The sequence below is a fragment of the Leptonychotes weddellii genome, chromosome 9 (genome assembly GCF_054177405.1).
Source record: "Leptonychotes weddellii isolate Sample4059 chromosome 9, ASM5417740v2, whole genome shotgun sequence".
Lineage (NCBI taxonomy): Eukaryota > Metazoa > Chordata > Mammalia > Carnivora > Phocidae > Leptonychotes > Leptonychotes weddellii.
This window is the reverse complement of record NC_138377.1, coordinates 40,000,111-40,018,761: the sequence shown is the minus strand read 5'-3', so window position 1 is coordinate 40,018,761 and position 18,651 is coordinate 40,000,111.

Sequence of the window (18,651 nt, the reverse complement as noted above, 5' to 3'; positions counted from 1 at the left end):
TGAAATTTTTTTTTTTTAAGATTTTATTTGTTTGACGGAGAGAGACACAGCGAGAGAGGGAACACAAGCAGGGGGAGCGGGAGAGGGAGAAGTAGGCTTCCCACTGAGCAGGGAGCCCAATTCGGGGCTGGAGCCGGATGTGGGGCTCGATCCCAGGAACTTGGGATCATGACCTGAGCCGAAGGCAGACTCTTAATGACTGAGCCACCCAGGCGCCCCTATTAAATGAAATTCTGCCTAAAGTTAAATTCTCATAACTCAAATGAGCTGTAGCTCAGTGTATGACCAGAGTATTCTAAAGGGAGGGGGATAATGTGCAAGAGAAAAATCGAGCCTCACTTTTGCAATGTGTGAATTGAGGGTAAATGTGAAAGGTATATATAAGATGAAGAGAAACAGGGCTCAGCACGGTGCCTGAAAGGAGTTGGTTAGTGATTTTTGTCAGCAAAGCTGCAGCTCTTTGCCACTGACCTGAGTAATGGAACGTTCGATCCTGGAGAGGTTATTCATATAACAAAGCATTTAGGACTTCCCCTAACAGTACTCCCCACAGAAGAGCTTTAATTCCATTATTAAAGGGGGATGAGTAACACCTCTCTAGCATACTGGGTGGGAGGAGGCTGCTGTGGGCTTGTGCGAGCAATCCAGAAGCAGCAGGTGGGCACTATCAACTCACGCTCTCTATGCTAATGAGGAGACTGCCAACGGGGCAATACAAGGAGAATCCAAACTCCTATGACAGCACCTTAGCTTGGTCCCTTGAACAGTTACTACATCTAGCCACGGCCCTGACTCCCTATCAGCCCAAGACTTGCGGAAGTTGAGAGGAGGGCTTGAGGACAGCAAAAATGTCACCCATAACTAGAACCTGATCCTTCTCTACAAAGACGTGGAGGGTCAGCATGGACCCGGCCCACCGGGAAGCAGAGCGTGGCAGCCTGTAGGTCACCCGTTGCCCCGGGCCCTGGGGGCAATGCCGGCACATCGCACTCAAGCGCTATCTCACTGACATCACTCCCCAGCCTTCCACAGGCACTTCTGTTCTGTTTTCCAGCCACACATCCCAATACTTGAAAACCACCCCTTCTCTGAGCACTTCAGCCTCTGGATTGTCGACAGCAGCTCTAGGATGCCTTAGCTCACTCTGCTTTTCAAACCATCTATGAATTACACTTGTAGTGGTGGCTATTTATTTTGAATCCACATAGCCCAATTCTTTTGTAAAATACAATAAGCCTTTTTTTAAGACAAGCCCCCGTGTCATACTAGAGTCAACAAAATTATTCTGTCAAATTGCTATAAAAAGTAGCACTGAGTTGGCTCCCTAAGCTCTCGGGTGAGTGTGCAAAATCAGTCTGGGATACTGCCCTCTGGATGAGATGATGGATCCTCATATCAGGTCAACAACGCCCACAACACAGTAGAGAAGTGCCCATCAGGTCTGAGAAATACCTAGACGTGGGCCCGAGAACAGCGATGGCTTTATTCCCTATGCATTTCTAAGAGCTGAAAACAAACCAGTTGAGAAAGGGGACATGTTGGAAGGGAAGGAAGAGGAGAATCCAGAAGGTAATGGGACTGGTGGTGGGAGGTGAGAGCCTGAACCTGGAGTCTCTGGAAATGGAACAATAGGACACTGTTTCCAGAGCAACCCCGAGATGGGTCTTCTCACTCCCCATGCTCGGCTGCTGGCCCAGATGGATTGAGAATGGAGGATAGCTCCTCTGTGTGTGTGCGTCTGTCTACACATTGAGGATACAGGTACATGAAGTAGGAAATGTGGGTGACTGGGAAATTGGGGAACTTTGGCAAACTTAAGCATGACATCTCAATGATTGCTGAGGAGCTCCGTTGGAGTCAATGGCCATTCACAGTATCCTCCCAGGTAACATCTTGGCCCAAGGGCTCCATCTGACCAGCTTTGCTCACAGGGCTCTTGCACACAGATAGTGACTTCTCTGGAATATAAACCTGGGAATTCAACGTCTGAGAATTTCCTCCATGGAATATTTTTCACTCATAAGTGGTTTCTACTTCAATTTTTAAAACTGACGGAGAAACATTTTGGCAACCTTATAAAGCTCAGACTTTATAAAAAGACAGCTTTGTGTTTATGCTTGACTCCGAATGCATGTTTTTAAATAGTGTGTTCCACAGTTTTTTGAAGTTTGTTTTTTTTTTTTTTTTTTTAAGTCCTATCCAGGAGAAACAAAATCAGAGCTTTGGTGAGTGAAATGGCCCCATCAGAGCTGCTGGATCTGGAGACAGTAGAGAGGTTCCAGTTAAGTCTTCCTGTGGGGACCACACCCACGACTAGGTGTCCCTGTTTGCACCAACATTCTTAGGAGATGGTTCCAGTTTTCCATGCCATAAAATTCTAACAGGCTCCAGAGTGAAGTCCGATGAAACAACCAAACCCCAAAATCCAATCTGTCCAATCAGACCTCACCACTTTATTCCAAACTGGAGTACATACAGAGTCAGCAAATTGTGAATGAGAGAAATAAAATGTATACATGACAAATCATTTCCGCCATCCATCACCAAATGCATATATCCAACCCATGGACAGAGAGCATACATCCTACAGGTCTTCTCCCATCCCTGGGCTCTGGGGTCCAGGCTGCTTCATCTACTAACCTACTCCACTGTCCTCTCCTAAGACACAGAATCTAAGCCCTCGTTCACCCCCAGTTCACTGTGTTTATCCAGGTGTGCCTCTAAAGTGTTCGTGTCATGACAGCAGGCCCTAGGTTTGCTGTCTTCCTCCTACAACAGGACTTCCTGAAGACTCAGTGCTAACCAGCCGGCTATCTGAAGACAGAGGATACCTTGCAAGAACCAAGTGCCAAGTTCTTTCTGGAACAGGTAGGTGAAGTTCAATTACAGTGAGGCCTCTTCCCTATACCCACCTGAGAAAAACAGAGATGCCCCAGCAGGCCCTCTGGGGGGGTCTTGTGATTCTCTTAGCCTGAATGATATGAGCCCAGGGACCAGGGGTCCCCAAAAGGACAAGAGGGAGAATAAGGACGGCTGTACAGGTCCAGAGCCCAAAGGAAGCCAGTGGGCAGAGCTCTGTGCTCATCCTTGGGTTCCCTGAGGAAGCCAAGCTCACCACAGAGAAACATCAAACACCAGCCATGCCATCCAGGTCCCTAGGAAGAAAGGGAACAATACCAGAAGGACAAAGGACAGGAACTGTGGAGAGAGCCTCAGGGGCATTCCCAGTTTGAGGCAAGAGAGAGCATGTGAGTTTAAGGAATGGAGATGAGTAAATATGGGACTGGTATGGAGAATGCAGAGAATAGGGAGCCATGGGGGTGGGGGTCAGGGGCAGGGACGGGATAGAGGCAGAGGTAGGGTGGTAAAGGACCTTATAAATCAGGATGAAAAATGGAGACTCCGCCTACAGGATCATTCCTGTCCTTGTTGGGGAGTGATACGATCAGACATGAGGGGTTTTGTTTTGTGAAACAAAGGGCCTGTGGAATGTCTCCCTCCCGTTCTGTTCCCCAGCCACCACTGCCCTGCCCTGGAGGCATTCAGTGGTAGTTTCTGGGGTGCCCACTAAAGATATTTTATATGTTTACAAACACCGAAATATCCCCCCCGCCTTTTACACACACAAGAGCATATATGGTATGCACACCGTTCCTCATCGTGTGGTATTTTTCTTTTTTCTCTTCATTCGGTTTTGGAAACCATTCTGTATCACTGCCTCATACTCTTTGATGGCTCCACAGTGCTCCACTCCGTGGCTTAACACGACTCCTTAACCAGCCCTTTACTGATGGACACGCAGGTTGCCTTCATTCTTTCTGTTACAAACAGTGCTGTGATGAAATAAATTGTACATGGGTCATTCCCTTGTGTGCAAGGGTTCCCACAAGTGAGAAAGTAGGGTTGCTGGATTAAAGGATAGCACATCAGTCAGGATGCTCCAGAGAAACAGAACCAGTAGATTACAGAGGAGAGAGAGAGAGACTTATTTTATGGAATTGGTTGTGAGGGCTGGTGAGTCTGCAATCTGTAGGGCTGGCCAGCAGCTTGGAGACTCAGACAGAAAGGAGCTGATCCTTCAGTCCTGAGGCAGAATTTCTCCTTCTGCTAGAAACCTCAGTATTTGCTCTTAAGACTTTCAACTAATTGGATGAGGCCCACCTACATCATCAAGACAAATCTCCTTTACTTAATGTCAATTGATTGTAGATGTTAACCACATCTACAAAATACCTTCATGACAACACCTAGTGTTGGATTAAGTAACTGGGTACAATAGTCTTTCCATGTTGACAAATGACACTAATTGTCACAGGCATCATTGTCATTTTGCTACTTTTTCCCGAGGTGCCTTCCATAGAGTTATACGACCAGCAGCAATGAATGATGATGCTTTTTTCCCTACAATCTCAGCAATTCCTATACAATCAGCATTGTTATAGTTTCCAATCTAATATGTGAAAACGAATATCAGTGTCATTTTCATTTGCATTTCGCTTAGTTGAGTGAGGTTGAGCAGATTTTTATATGTTTAATATTCATGTGTATTTTCCTTTCATCACTCCATATATTTGCCCATTTCACCATTAGGTTGTTGGTCTTTTTCTAATTAATTTGTAGAAGCTCTTTGCATAGTGTGGAAATTAACCTTTTGTCTGCGATATGATTTACAAATATTTTCCCCAGTTTGTTTGTCTTTTGATTTTGCCTATGGTAACTGTTTCCATAGAGAATTTTTTAAATTTAAGGTGAATTTCTTGATTTTTTCCTTTTTGGCTTCTAGATTTTAAGTCATATTTTAAAAGGTCCTCTCCACTTTGAGACATACTGTTTTTCTCCAGTACCTTTCCTGATTCGTTTTTTTACCATTCCTTGTATGAAGTATGAGGTATGGACCCAATTTTATTTCTGTACAAAGTTGACTACCCAGTTGTGCTTATGCTATTTATTGAGTAATCTATCTTTCCTCTACTAATTTGAAATGCTACTTTTTAAATATATAAACTTCCTCTATATATTGAAGTCTATTTCTGGACTTTCTATTTTTCTTTCCATTGATAATGTTTGTCTATTCATGCACCAGCACCCCCACTGTTTTAATTTATGACTTTAAAACTTGCTTTCATATTTGGTAGGGAGACTTGTATTTTAGAGCGATCACTCTAACTACATTTTGGGAAGAGGATTAGAGGAGCATCAAAGTGGGGAGCTGGGGAGACCCACCAGGGGCTACTGCATTAGTGCAGACAACCCACAGGGTGGGGGGTGAAAGGCAGTGGCAGTAGGAATAGGGAGAACTTTTTTTTTTTTTTTAAGATTTCATCTATTCGTCAGGGAGAGAGGGAGAGCACAAGCAGGGGGAGTGGCAGGCAGAGCAGAGGGAGAAGGAGGCTCCCCACGGAGCAGGGAGCCCGACACGGGGGCTCGATCCCAGGACCCTGAGATCATGACCTGAGCTGAAGGCAGACGCTTAACCGACTGTGCCACCCAGGCGCCCCTGATCTATGAGATTCTTAGGGGGTAGAGTCATCATGGTTAATGATGGGCTGGGTGTGGCAATTAAGGGAGAGACTAAAGAGTTTGGAATGCCTCCCAAGTTTCCAGCTTAGGCAGCTGGGGAGTTGGGGTGCCATGCCCCAGGGAAGGAGTGGACTGGGATAAAGACAGCAGATGGAATTTGTTGTGACTTCACCTACCTCATCACTCAAGACAAGTCACCTGGGAGAAATAATAAATAGCCAGTAGTTACGCAGAGACTGTTGTGCTAAGCCAATAAGGCGGACATTAGCTTACCCACTTTGCAGATGGCTTAGAGATGTCAAGCACATTGCTGCAGGTTGCAGAACTCTTACAGGGAGGGGTGGGGTAGGGCCTCAAATCCAGGCCTGTCTCCCCCCAAATCCTGCTAGGATGGGACCATGGCTGGCTGTCTTAGACTCCAGGAGCCCCTTTGAGCTATGAGCCCTCACACTAAGGAGAGACCTCAGTGAATCTCCAGTCCAACGTCGGTGGCAGCCTGAGACACAAGGTTCTATGTAGGCAGTAGAATTCTGCAAATTGACCATCTCAGGGCATTGGAGAAAATATGGTCCCCAGTGGAAGAAGAGGAGCCCCCGAGGCTGTGGCTCTCAGCCAGCTGCATAGTGCTCACATGGGGAGCCTTGTCAGCTGCTGGTGCTGGCCCACCCTCTGAGGCTCTGACCAGGTTGGTCTGGGGCATGGCCTGGGCGTGCGGCTTCTAAGCTCCCAGGTGATTCTAATGTGTAGCGAATGTGAGACCCACGCATTAAGAGGACCTGCTTCTCTTTTACTCAAGTGGCCTCTGATATGCTTCTGCAGCTTTAATAGATGAGGGTAAAAGGTAGCTGTTTCCACTGACTCATTACAGAACTATAAATAAGCACCTGACCCGTCACAGTCCTTGGGTGTCCTACCTACGGGGAGTCTCTAAGCCAGGGAGAATAAGTGGTGGGGGTTAGCAGGCTCAGAGCCACTTGCCAGATTTTCCTCCCCACTGGCTTGCAATGATGCGTGCAGTGCCTACCACAAAGACTCAATTTTGGAAATTAGGGGTATTTTAACTAGGTTAATAAATTTTGTTGCTTGGGATGCATAACACACTAGCCGAGTATTCCATAGTTAGAGTTCATCGATCTGCCTATCCATGTATGTATTAGTTAGATTATGCTGCATTAACAGACACCCCCCCCAAATCTCAGTGGCTTAAAACCACGAAGACTTAACTTCTCAGCTGCATGCCCATCACATGTCAGCTGGGCCCTCTTCTCCATATAGCACACTCTGGAACCCTGGCTGGCACATCTGCCCCCAGCGAGAGCACTGATGTTTGCCCCGGCCGTGGGAAAGAAGGATGTGGCTTCCACCAGCTCACTTCTCCTCCGCCAGAGAAACTCACACGGCCACATCTGACTGGGAAGTACCATCCTGCCCTGTGCCCAGATGGATCAGGCTCTGGGATACCTGTCTACACAGTGTCCAACCCCACCGTTGGGGCACCCGGGTCCATTACATAGACACGCTCAGGTTATTTTATCTGGGTTCACTGCCTCTCTTCAGTCTGGAGGAGCTTGAAGTGGTGTCACTGGACTAGGGGGTGTCCTGAAAGCGAGGTGACCTCCTGTCCACCCATGCTGTGGAGTCGCCGGGGTCTCCATTTCAGGTCCGGCTTCACATTATCAAACTCTCCTACTCGGTCAGCTCCCACTGGACTCTAGGCAGGCCAATTTCTTTTATCACACATCTCCAGCTGGGCTGCAACCTGTGGCTCACTCCAGGTTCAAAGACTCAGAAGCAGAGGAATTTAATGCTCTGAAAGGTGCTTTTATGAGCTGCAGTTCTCACCTTCAGGGCACGTTTGAGGCTGCTCAGACTCAGTCTCCCATTCAAAGGCTGGGTTCCGTGGAGAGGCAGCAGGAAGCCAGCAAACCTGGTCGTTTGAGGGACTGACTCAAAAAAATAAAATTAAATTAAAAGGAACCGCCAATACAGCAGCCAAAGTGCCTGCAGCGGCTTCCCACCCACTTCCACTACCTGCACTGGGAGTGAGGAAGCTTCCTCTCAACCCCTCCCTGCAGCCAGTGGAGGCCCCGGAGGGGAGAGTTGCGGGCCCTCTCCTGCTGGAGGAGGTGTGGAAGGCCTCCGCAGCCTCCCATGGTCTCAGCTGTACCTTAGAGACACTGCCCCCGGGACCCTGGCTCCTGAGCAGGAAAGGGTCTCTGCTCCCAGCATGCACCCCCAACCCCAATTAGGGTACATATTCAAGGTGCTTTGCTTTTCAAATTTATTCCAAATGGGGAATTCCTTGACCAGGACTGTGGAGACCCTAGGAAACTGAATACAAAACATTCATTTTGTATTTATTTTGGAATCTAGCTTCCTTCACCTTGAAAATGAGATTTCTTCCCATCCGGGTGCCTTGAAGAAGGGCTACCAGCCTGAATAGACTGGCTTCAAATCACTAGGGCTCGATTTCCTGAGTCGAGTTCCTAGCTGTGCCCCATACCAGCTATGTGTCTGTCCTTGGATAAATCACATCCCATCTCTGTGCCTCCATTTCCCTCTCTGTGAAATAGGGGTAATACCCGGTGGGGTCTTAAACAGCCAGGAAGGTATTGAATCCTCTGTATTCAGAAGATTAAATGAGGTGATGTATGCAAAGCACCTAGAACAGTGCCTGACACATAGGACATGCACTTGAGTGTTCGTGGCTATTATCATCATCATTATTACAAACTCCAAGTGCCATCCAGTCCACAACTCTTTAGCCAATGGCAGGGGTCATAGATAGCTACAAGTCAGAACCTGGGGCCATTCCCAGCATGCTCCCCCACCTAGAAACGCCTGCAAAGGCCATGACCATTTCTCCATTCCCCTTGGAACTGACAGCCATTGCTTAGGCTTGGAGACTTGATCTTAGAGCCAGGAGCTGTGAGTTCCCATGAAGACGTCAGCGAGAGGCTCCTGAGAGAAAATGTCCTCTAGCCCCTCTGCGTCTGCTGTGAGGAGGGAGGTGGAGGCAGACAGACACAGCCTACTGGGGGCCCTGGCCAGCACCGGCACTGGCACCAGCAAGAGCCTACAGAGAAAAGCTTTTGGAGCATGGAATTCTCTTGGGGTTTCCTTCCTTCTCCTGTTTGGGGGAGAGATAATTAAGAAAGCCATGCGGGAGGTGAGAAATGACGGATAAACAGGACCAGGGAGAAGTAGTGATCCAGGGTAGAAGGAGGGATCTGGGAATGTAAGGCATTCTCCAAATGTAAGGTATGGGTCCTACAGCCTGACTGCTCGGGGCAGAGAAGCCTGCGGCAGCTCAGTCCATTTCAGGGCAGAGGACCCCTCCAGGCAGAGGCTAACTGACCCGGAACTCGCAACCCACAGCCCTGCACTCATACATCTATATGTATACCATGCATGCTCATGCATGCAAACACACACCACACAGCCTAATGTATGCACACATACACCAGCACACACTCACACACGTGTGTGCACACAGGTACACCGTGCAAGCCCATGCATACACACAGGCACACACACACACTCATCCCCAGGTTGTTATGCCAGTTCCTACAGCACCGTTGGTGAGTAGGAATCCCCCAGGCCTAACAAGAACCAATAAGCAATGTATTCACAGCCACCATCAGGAGGAAAAGGTCACCTTAGACATTTTCCGTGGCAAATCTCCTGTCACATTCTGGCAGCCCAAGAAGAGATTCCAGAAACGAGAAGGGAAACAACGCAGCAGCTGACGCCCTCTAGTGGAAAAAGTAGTCTCAGCTACTCGTGGGTTTGCCGGGAGAAGGCAGCTCCGGAACAGCACAACCCAATCTGCCCAGGTCCACGATGCCCAAGGCGTGGAGGGGACGAAGATGAGAAGGAGGCTATCCTTGCCCTTGAGGTGTCCATGGTCTCTCCAGTCACCGTCGCTCCCAGCCTGAGATTGTTCTCCCCACCCTGGCATCCAGATGGTAACAACTTAAACAGAATCATAAACAACCACGGAAGCTCCAATTGCTGAATCCCCTTCATGTGCACGTCCCGCACACGGCACTTCTTATCCATTAATTCCCATCATTATTGCAATGCTGTGACGTAAATCTCATCGGATTTTACAGAGGAGGCTCAGAGACGTAAGTGACTTGCCCAAAGTCACACAGCCCATAAATATCAGAGACTTCATTTAAGTATACTTTATTTTAAATACAGACAAATAGTACAAAACTCAAATTTTATAAAGGAGTTTATAGTAAAAACATAGCTCCCTCCCACCACTCACCCTCCCAGGTCACCGCCCCAGGGATAAACCGGGTTTTCAGTTTCTGGCTACTTGTCCATACATATTCTATGCAGATAAAAGGAATCTTTTTAATAAAGCACACAAGGTAGCATACTATACACTCTCCTCAGCTTCACCTTTTTCACTCAATAATATCTCTAAAGATCCTTCTGTAGCAATAAATGCATAGTGCTGCCTCATTCTTTTTCAGAGTCTGTTGTATGGAAGAACAACTACTGATGGGCATTTAGATGTTGCCGAGCTCCCACCACTACAAACACACTGCAGGGAGCCTCCTTGTGCATATGTCCTTTTGCATGAGTGGAACTGCTGGATCAAAGGATATGTGCATTTGTGATTTTGAGTGATGTCATCAAACTTCCCTCTATTATCGTTGTACTAACTGATATGCCCTCCCCCCCGACTCCACTGTCCAGGAATGGAACCTGGGATCTACTGATTCCAAAGCCAGGACCATCTCCCCCATGCCCTGCCTCCTCTTTGACAACCCCCCAAAGTCATGACTAGGACTCACCAGGTAGATACCAGACATCTTTGGCTGAGCTGCACCAGTAGGCTCTCATGAACCTCCTCAGAAGCACCAGGTTTTTTTTGGGGGGGGGGGGCGGCAGTGCTTAGCTCTAGGGATAGAATGTCCAGCCAGTCAGCAAGCAGTAGCTTCTGGACAGACTGGGCCCTTGGGGGACATGCCTTGGCCTCTCCAGGCATTAAAAAGGAGGCAGAGAAGTGACCTTTGTCCCCAGCTACTCCTTTGGCCACTCTCCAGACACAGCCAGGCCTCTGCTGAGAGGAAGAGGCTGTTATCAGAGACTTTTGAGACTTTGGCCCCACTGCACTGCGTTCCACACAGGTGAACCCAGTTACCTGGTCACTTACTACTGAACACCACTTGCCTCTGAGGAGAGACAGCAAGAGAAGGCCCTGGCATCTCTCTGTCTCCTCATGCAGGCTTCTCCACTGGCAAAGTTCCCTTGCCTCGTTCCCTATCCCCTGCTGGAATCGAGGGATACCAGGTTAGCGAGGGCCAAACCAGTCTTACTCCTGAGGAGACCGTCGTGGATGGGCAGCAGTGCTTTCACCAGCAAGAGACAAGATAGTCAGCCAGGGAGAGTCACACCACACCCTGTAGAGGGTTCCTGAAGGAGGGCAAGCAAGGTAAGAGTCCCCACAGGAACAGCTCTGCCCACCAGCCTTGGGGGCTCTGGGTGTCAGGGAAGCCCAGCTGGTCCCTGCTGAGCACCAGAAAGGAACCATGACTAGAGCCTGGCACAGCCAGGTCGGGGAGCACATGACCAGCATCACCACACTGTCCCCGGACTCCAGCAGGTATGTAACCAGGCATGGTCACTACTGTCATTATTTCAAGCAAACACCCCTGTGAGCTAACTGGGGCAAAGGACCTCATCTTATAATGCACTTAAGAAAACCACACAGCACATAAACTGCAGAGCCATGAATCAAACCCAGGTTTCCTAACTGGACATGTGAAAGCTAGCATCATTTCAGGAAGCCCACAGAGTGACATCATACTAGTAGCCCCAAAGACTATTCCTAGGAAACCCAAGGGCTGCTTCCTTCTGCCCTTTAGGTTCAAATACAAAATTTGTTTGAAAAATAAACAGAAGGCTTCTACTACAAGATTCCCAGATTCCTAGGCCTAAGAGCCAGGAACCCTTTTGCAATGCATGTCATCAGCCTGACTTTGTGGTGTTTTCCTCTTGTGAGTGTGGATTTCCAGAAGCAGAGCTCCTGCCAGCTTTAAAAACACACATCCTCCTCCAACATGTGTCAGGGTGGCTCCTGCTGGCTGAGGAAGTGACTTTCCACTTGGACGAGAGAGCTTACAACCATGGTCCTTACACTTGACTCTGTGTAAGAAACACCCAGAAATTACTGCTCATTTTTTAGGTGGGATTTGATACTGTGGATATGTCTTTAAAAAAAAAAAAAAGCTCTGATCTCTTAGCCATACATACTGACCTATCTGTGGATGAAATAATGTGATGTCTGGGATTTGATTCAAAATTAATATAAGGGGAAAGGAAGGAGATGGTTAGAGACAAAACAAGATTGTCCATATTGGGGGGTACCTGTGTGGCTCAACAGCCTGGGATCGAGCCCCGCATCAGGCTCCCTGCTCAGTGGGAAGCCTGCTTCTCCCTCTCCCACTCCCCCTGCTTGTGTTCTCTCTCTTGCTGTGTCTCTCTCTGTCAAATAAATAAAATCTTTAAAAAAAAAAAAAAAAGATTGTCCATATCGGGACCTGCTGAAGCTGGGCTGTCGATACATGGGGGTTTGTGATGTTATTCTATCTACTTTTATATATTTTTAAATGTTTCCATAATAAAAGATAAATTGTGCAGGAGGCAGGCATGTGCAGAGGGCTTGGTAAGAACTCAGCTTCCTCAGGTGCCTGCCCCAGGGGTACTGAATGAAGGTCGAGGGCCCAGGTATCTGCTTTCATCAAGCTCCCCCAGGTACACTGAGACCTCAGCCTTGGGGCCCGGGGCCACGTGGGGCTGGGTGGTGGGGGCAGAGAGGGGAGACCTGCTGAGGGTGGAAGGTGCCCCTGGAGCCTGCTTGCAAAGGCACCTCTGTTGTCAGCCACGATGTAGGCGACACTCACCCGTCAGTGCTAGGAATACGAATCGCCTCAGGCTCAGCCTTTTCATTCCTGCCCTGCATCACTGTCAAGATCACAATAAGAAGAGTGGCAGAATCTACGAGCACCGAGCCAGTTCAATCTTTATTAAAATCTTTTTTGCGCACAATGTTCCCAATTTGTTTCTTTGTTCCTGGTATCTGGAGTCCCACAGCTTCTGATATTCGTTGTGCAGATGGAGTAAGTTTGACTGACATGCCATGGTGGTGGAAAAGAAGTGTTCATATCCTAAAATCCTTTTCCATCCAGCAAGAAACGTCATCCCTGGAGTGAGGCTGCTGGGTCCGGTCGGCCTCTGAGGGGCTTGGCCTCCGCCACCAGCTTGGATGACCCCACGGAAGGCTTCCAGCATGGCTAGCAGAGACGTGGGCAGCCCAAGCCTGGACATTATCACGGCTACTCTGGCAGGCGCAGAATTCAACTGAAAGTCAAATCCAACTGAACCTCACCCATGCTTGTAACCTAGAAGGGGTCTTCACTCTGTGTTACCCTTGGCCCAGAGTTGGGGGAGGTGCCTCGGGGCTTCGGGCTCCATGCACCTCCCCAACCCTCCAGCCAAAGCACCTGTCTCCCTATCTGCTTTACTTACTGGGGGTCTAGATATGGCCTTTTCTTATTTTTAAGGTTCTGCTTCTTTAAAAACAATTTTTTATATACAAAAAAAAAAGATATATACATACGTATATGTATGTGTGTATATATCTTTTTGTTTGGAAAGCACCGACTTTGCTGTAAGGGAAAGAACGGAAAATGTGTGGCTAGGGAGATTGTACAATTGGGACTGGTGAGAATGTAAAATGGTACAACCATGTTGGAAAACAGTCAGCAGTTTCTTAAAAAGTTAAACATACACTTACCATATAATCCTGCCAGTCTACTCCTAGGAATTTGCCCAATGGAAAGAGTCAGTGGTGAGGAGGGTCTGAGTCTAGAAACCTCAAAAAGCCTCAAAAGTCCTGATCATCCAATAGGAGCCATGAGCCATTCCCTGGGGCTGTAGACACACACAGAGGCAGGATGATCTGGACCTTGTGCAACCAGGACACCTTCACATGGAAGTCTTCCCATGGACAAACTCCATCTTCACATAGACCACTGAGCTCTGAGAGTCAGGTTCAGCCAAGGTGAGGGAATTCCTATGAGTGTTCACATCTTTTAAGGTGAGGGAGAATATAATCACAGGACAAGCCCTACTGTGAAAGTAACCTGTTCCCTGCATTGTAAATTGTAAACTGTAACGGTAGCTTGTAACTATAAGCATTTATAATAAACATAATAATAGGCATGATAATAGGCTTTTATTGAGGCCTCACCAGGTTCTAAGAACTTAATTTGTTATCAGTTCTACAGATATCATCTGATTCAGTAATTCCAACAATGCTATATTCTTCCCATTTTACAAATGAGGAAGCCGCAGTTCAGAGAGGTTAAGTAACTAGCCCAAGATTACACAGCTGATAAGAGGCAAGGCCAAGACTTAGAGGACAGCATTCACTCTTTCAAATCTTGGGAACCCATGTGAGAAGTCACTTTCCTGCTCCCTTCAATGTAGTTGAAGAGATTAATGAAATTCTCAAGGTCAAGTTTTCCATTTTGACCAATTATTGTATTATTGGATAAACTCACAGGTCTGGTTATATTTCCATCAGCCCCTTCCAGAAGTAGATAGAACAATAGCCCTCATACTCTTCACCATGTCCTCAGCAAAGCCACAGAGGTGTAAAGTAGGTATTCACTGGAACCTTGTCAGGAGATAGGGATATCATGTAACCATCCCAGGCTGCCTCCACCTGGGACATCCAATATTCATGGTCATCACAACTACTGTCATCATAATAGTTAATAGTGCTCACTAATAGTGCTCACTCCATGCTCTAAGTGCTCTTTTTTTTTTTTTAAGGTATTAACCCAGTTAATCACACAATTCCTTGACATGAATACTATTATTATCTTATTTTACAAGTGAAAACTAAGGTCAGGAGAGTTTAAATCATGAAGCAAAGATAATAGCTCTCAGGTAAAAGGGTCTCCCATTCCAGTTACACACAGATCCTGGGACAAAAACGAGGCCTTAATGCCTCCAGGTGGAGTGGGAGGTAAGGTTCCAATGGCACCTATAGTGGTCCCCGCCCCCATCCACAGGTGACATGTTCCAAGACCCCCAGGGAATGACTGGAAGCACAGATAGTACCAAACCCTCTATATACTATGTTTCTTCCTATACATACATACCTACGATAAAGTTTAATTTATAAATTAGGCACAGTAAGAGATTCACAACAACTAGTAATAAAATAGAGTTATAACAATATACTGTAATAAAAGTTATGTGACTGTGCTCTCTCACTCTCAAAATATCTTATCATTTTGGTCTTCCAAATCCAACCCTGGACCTTCTAAGTGAAATGAATGACATGATGGTCCGTTTTTGTATCGTGAAAGGAGCTCTGTACTACTCACCCTTCTTCTTCGTCTTGTGATGACATGAGATGGTAAAACACCTACGTGATGAGATGAAGTGAGGCGAATGACGTAGGTGTTCTGACGTAGCGTTAGGCAGTAGTGGCCTCCTGACAATATGTTAGAAGGAGGATCATCCGCTTCCAGACTACAGTTGACTCGCAGGTACCTGAGATCACAGAAAGCGGAACCACAGATAAGGGGGACCACTCTCCTGTGGTCTGACTCTGGGATCTTCACTCTGCCCACCACTGTTCCACAGCACCCCTAGCAGGACTGAGGGTCCATGCCTGACTCCTTACACATGTGCTACCATGGCTTATAAGACACACGTACCTTCTTCCTCCCCACACCTGTTATAAAACGGCCCTTCCCATGAGCTTCAGCAGGTGTTCAAATACTGAAAAACTGAAATTCAATAAACCTGTGGAAAATATTTTATATTATGAAGATCAAATCAGATTTACAAGAAAATACAAAAAAAAGAAAAAGAAAAAGCAGTTTCACTGTGATGATTAATAAAGCCTGGCACTCCTCTAAGTTCAACCAAATGCCTCCAGGTTCTTCCATGAGGCAGTTCTCCTCTTCATGGCAGCCATTTGCATGGGCCACCAGTCCCTCCCAAATCCTCTCCTGTGTGCACTCAACACCAAAAGACCCCAAGTCCCTTCACAGCAAAGAGAACTAATGTAAATCCCTGTCATGATGTTCTAGTAGTCTCAGCCTCTAACTCTCAAGGATCTATGGAGGGTCCAGGATTATGACTTCCGAAGAGTTTAGAGCCCACCTATGCCAAACCTGTTTTTTCCATTGTGAAAATCTTCATCTCTGTGGCATGATGTCACCTTGCAAATCCCTTTTCATAAACTGACTGCAGTAAGCTTTGGCCAAGTTACTTTAGAGTCAAAACCCACAGTGTAAGATGCTATTTGAATTCCTCTCAGCTTCCAGCTCCTCAGAAATGATAGGCATTCATGTTTAATTCTCCTGCCTGTTGCCTCTTTGGGCTTATTTATGACTATTTTGGATTCTGAGGAAAGGAAATTATACATAAAACCTCCACTCTCTTTCCCACATTCCAGGTAACGAAGTCATTTCTCTCACACCTCAGCAGCTCTTCTGGGAGCACCTGCCAGTTTGGGGTGATGGAGGGGCCATTCTAGCCCAGCCTTCACAAGAGCTACTCACACCACCTGCTTCAGCTGGAGGGAAGCCAGCATCCCCTCAGATTTCACTGCCTCCCAGGCCTTCCCCACAGCCATTGCTTTTCTCCCCATAAACTTGGTTATCGAAACTGGCAAAATACCTCATGATTTTGCCTTCTAGATCCACCCCTGGACCTTCTAACCGGAATGAATTGCACTAAAGTCATTTTTGTATCATGAAAGGAGCATGGTGCATCAATATGTCCTCAAAACCCAGCCACACCACCCCAGGATTGCTGGTCCACCCAGCACATTGCATATTACAGATTACAGATCTGATCCAGAGTGCACCACATGCCTATAATGCACCTCCCAAATCCAGCTCCCCTGCTGTGACCTCTCTCCTCACCAATCCTATGAGCCTACACACCTAGAAACAACAGAAGCCTGGCATTCATACACAGCTGGTCCTAAACCACCTCCCAGGCAGATTATCCACCCAAATCACACATAAAATATCAACAATGGCACCAAACACTCTAGTTACTCCATCATTTAAGGTAACAGACACCACAAAACAAATGAAAGCTATTTGATATGTGATTATCTGCATGAATGAGAGGAAGAAAGCGGGGCACGACTGGAGGTGGAGGGTATCAATCCATTAGGGAGCCAGGCACCCTGTCTGCAGCCTGAAGCTGCCCCAAACCTCTTGTGTTCCACATTGTGCTCCATCCAGCTCTGTCCTACAGGAGGCCTGCAGGACAAGATTCCCTCAGATTAGAAGGCCCGCTCAGGGAGGATTGAAAACAGACACTTAAGAAGATTGGTTTTCGGCTCTGAAGGCTAATAGCCACTACGTTCACTGCCCTCAGCTGCCTGGCAGCATGCCCCAATTTCATCTTCCTAAGTGGTAACTAACAACACTTAAAATCCATCGTCTGGAAGCAGGGGAGCACAAAATACCCCTGCCAGCCAACTAACGGCAAGGAGAATGTTTAACCTCACATAATCCAAGATATTAAAATTAACAAGGAGATGTTCGTTTTTCACCCACCAAATTGGCAAGTATGTTTTAAATTGCAATAAAAGGCATCCATATGCAGCTGGTCAGAAATATATCTACCCTGCAGGAGAATGATTTGGCAATATCACAGTCTTTTAAAAATGCGCTAAACTTTGGGATGCCTGGGTGGCTCAGTCGGTTAAGCGTCTGCTTCGGCTCAGGTCATGATCCCAGGCTCCTGGGATCAAGTCCCGCATTGGGCTCCTTGCTCAGCAGGGAGCATGCATCTCCCTCTGCTTGCCTCTCTCTCTCTCTCTGACAAATAAATAAATAAAATCTTAAAAAACAAATGTGCTAAACTTTGACATACTTCAAGGATGTTCCTTACAGCAATGATTATAATGACAAAAAAGAGTATTGGAATCAACCTAAATGTCACATAATAGGGAACTGGCTAAATAAACCAGGATCTGTCTATATCATAAATGACAGGCAATCAAAATGATGATGTAGAATACTTTAATGGCACGGGAATGCCAATACAATGTTAACGGGAAAAACAGGTGACAAAATAGCATGATTCCATTTTTAAATTTATACATATAGACATATGTAAATGTGGATGTATCTATACGTGAGTAGAAAAAATCCTAAACTAGATATCTCAAAACATTAGTAATGGTATTCTGTGGGTTAATGATGGGTTATGGGTGTTTCATATCTTCTTTATGGTGTTTTTCTGTATTTTCAGCATTTTCCACCATGACTCTGCAGTAATTGATCATCAGAATTTCGTAAAAGGCTATCACTGTTAAAGGTGCATCACCATCTCTGAGGCTCTGACCAGTCTTCACTTTGAAGGAAAGGAAGGAAGAGTGGGGACCCTAGAGTTGGCCAGGACATTTCAACAGAGGTGGAGAGAGAAACAATTCTGAATGAGGTGGGACTGTTCCCAAAACACAAGGCTTCTCCACCAACGTGCCATTATCTTAGGTGGGAATGGTGCCTTCTGAGGTCCTTGGAGAATCAGGATGTCCTGAAGCCTTTCTTGTCCTGCCCTGGGAACCTGCCAGTGGGGGCAGGGGTCTCCATTCCCCTTGGAGGAGCCTAACCCAGGCTGTCTCTGTACCAGCTCAGAGAATTCAGATAGAGTTGACTGTCTTGGAAATGGGCAAGTGCATAGACATGCACTTAGCAACTCACCAGTCATCCAGAGGAAGGTAAGCAGAGCTAGAGAGGCACTCAGCTCTGGGGCCAATTCACCCTCTGGAAGCAGGGCTAATACAAGTCATGAAAGAACCATCGAAAGAAACACATATATTCAACCAGTGGTGACCCTCCAGAGAAATGGAAGAGGCACTGTTTAAATATGGCCTTCAGGTGGAAGGGATACAAATCATGCAGCTCTTGATTTAACTTATTAAGCAAACAACTGGTGGTCAAAACATTTGGCAAAGATAGTTATATGTTATATGAAAACTAACCAATAAGACCCAGCACCAGGGCAAGTTCATGTGAAAAAAGTCATAGCTCACAGCTACACAAGGTTTACAAAGCACTA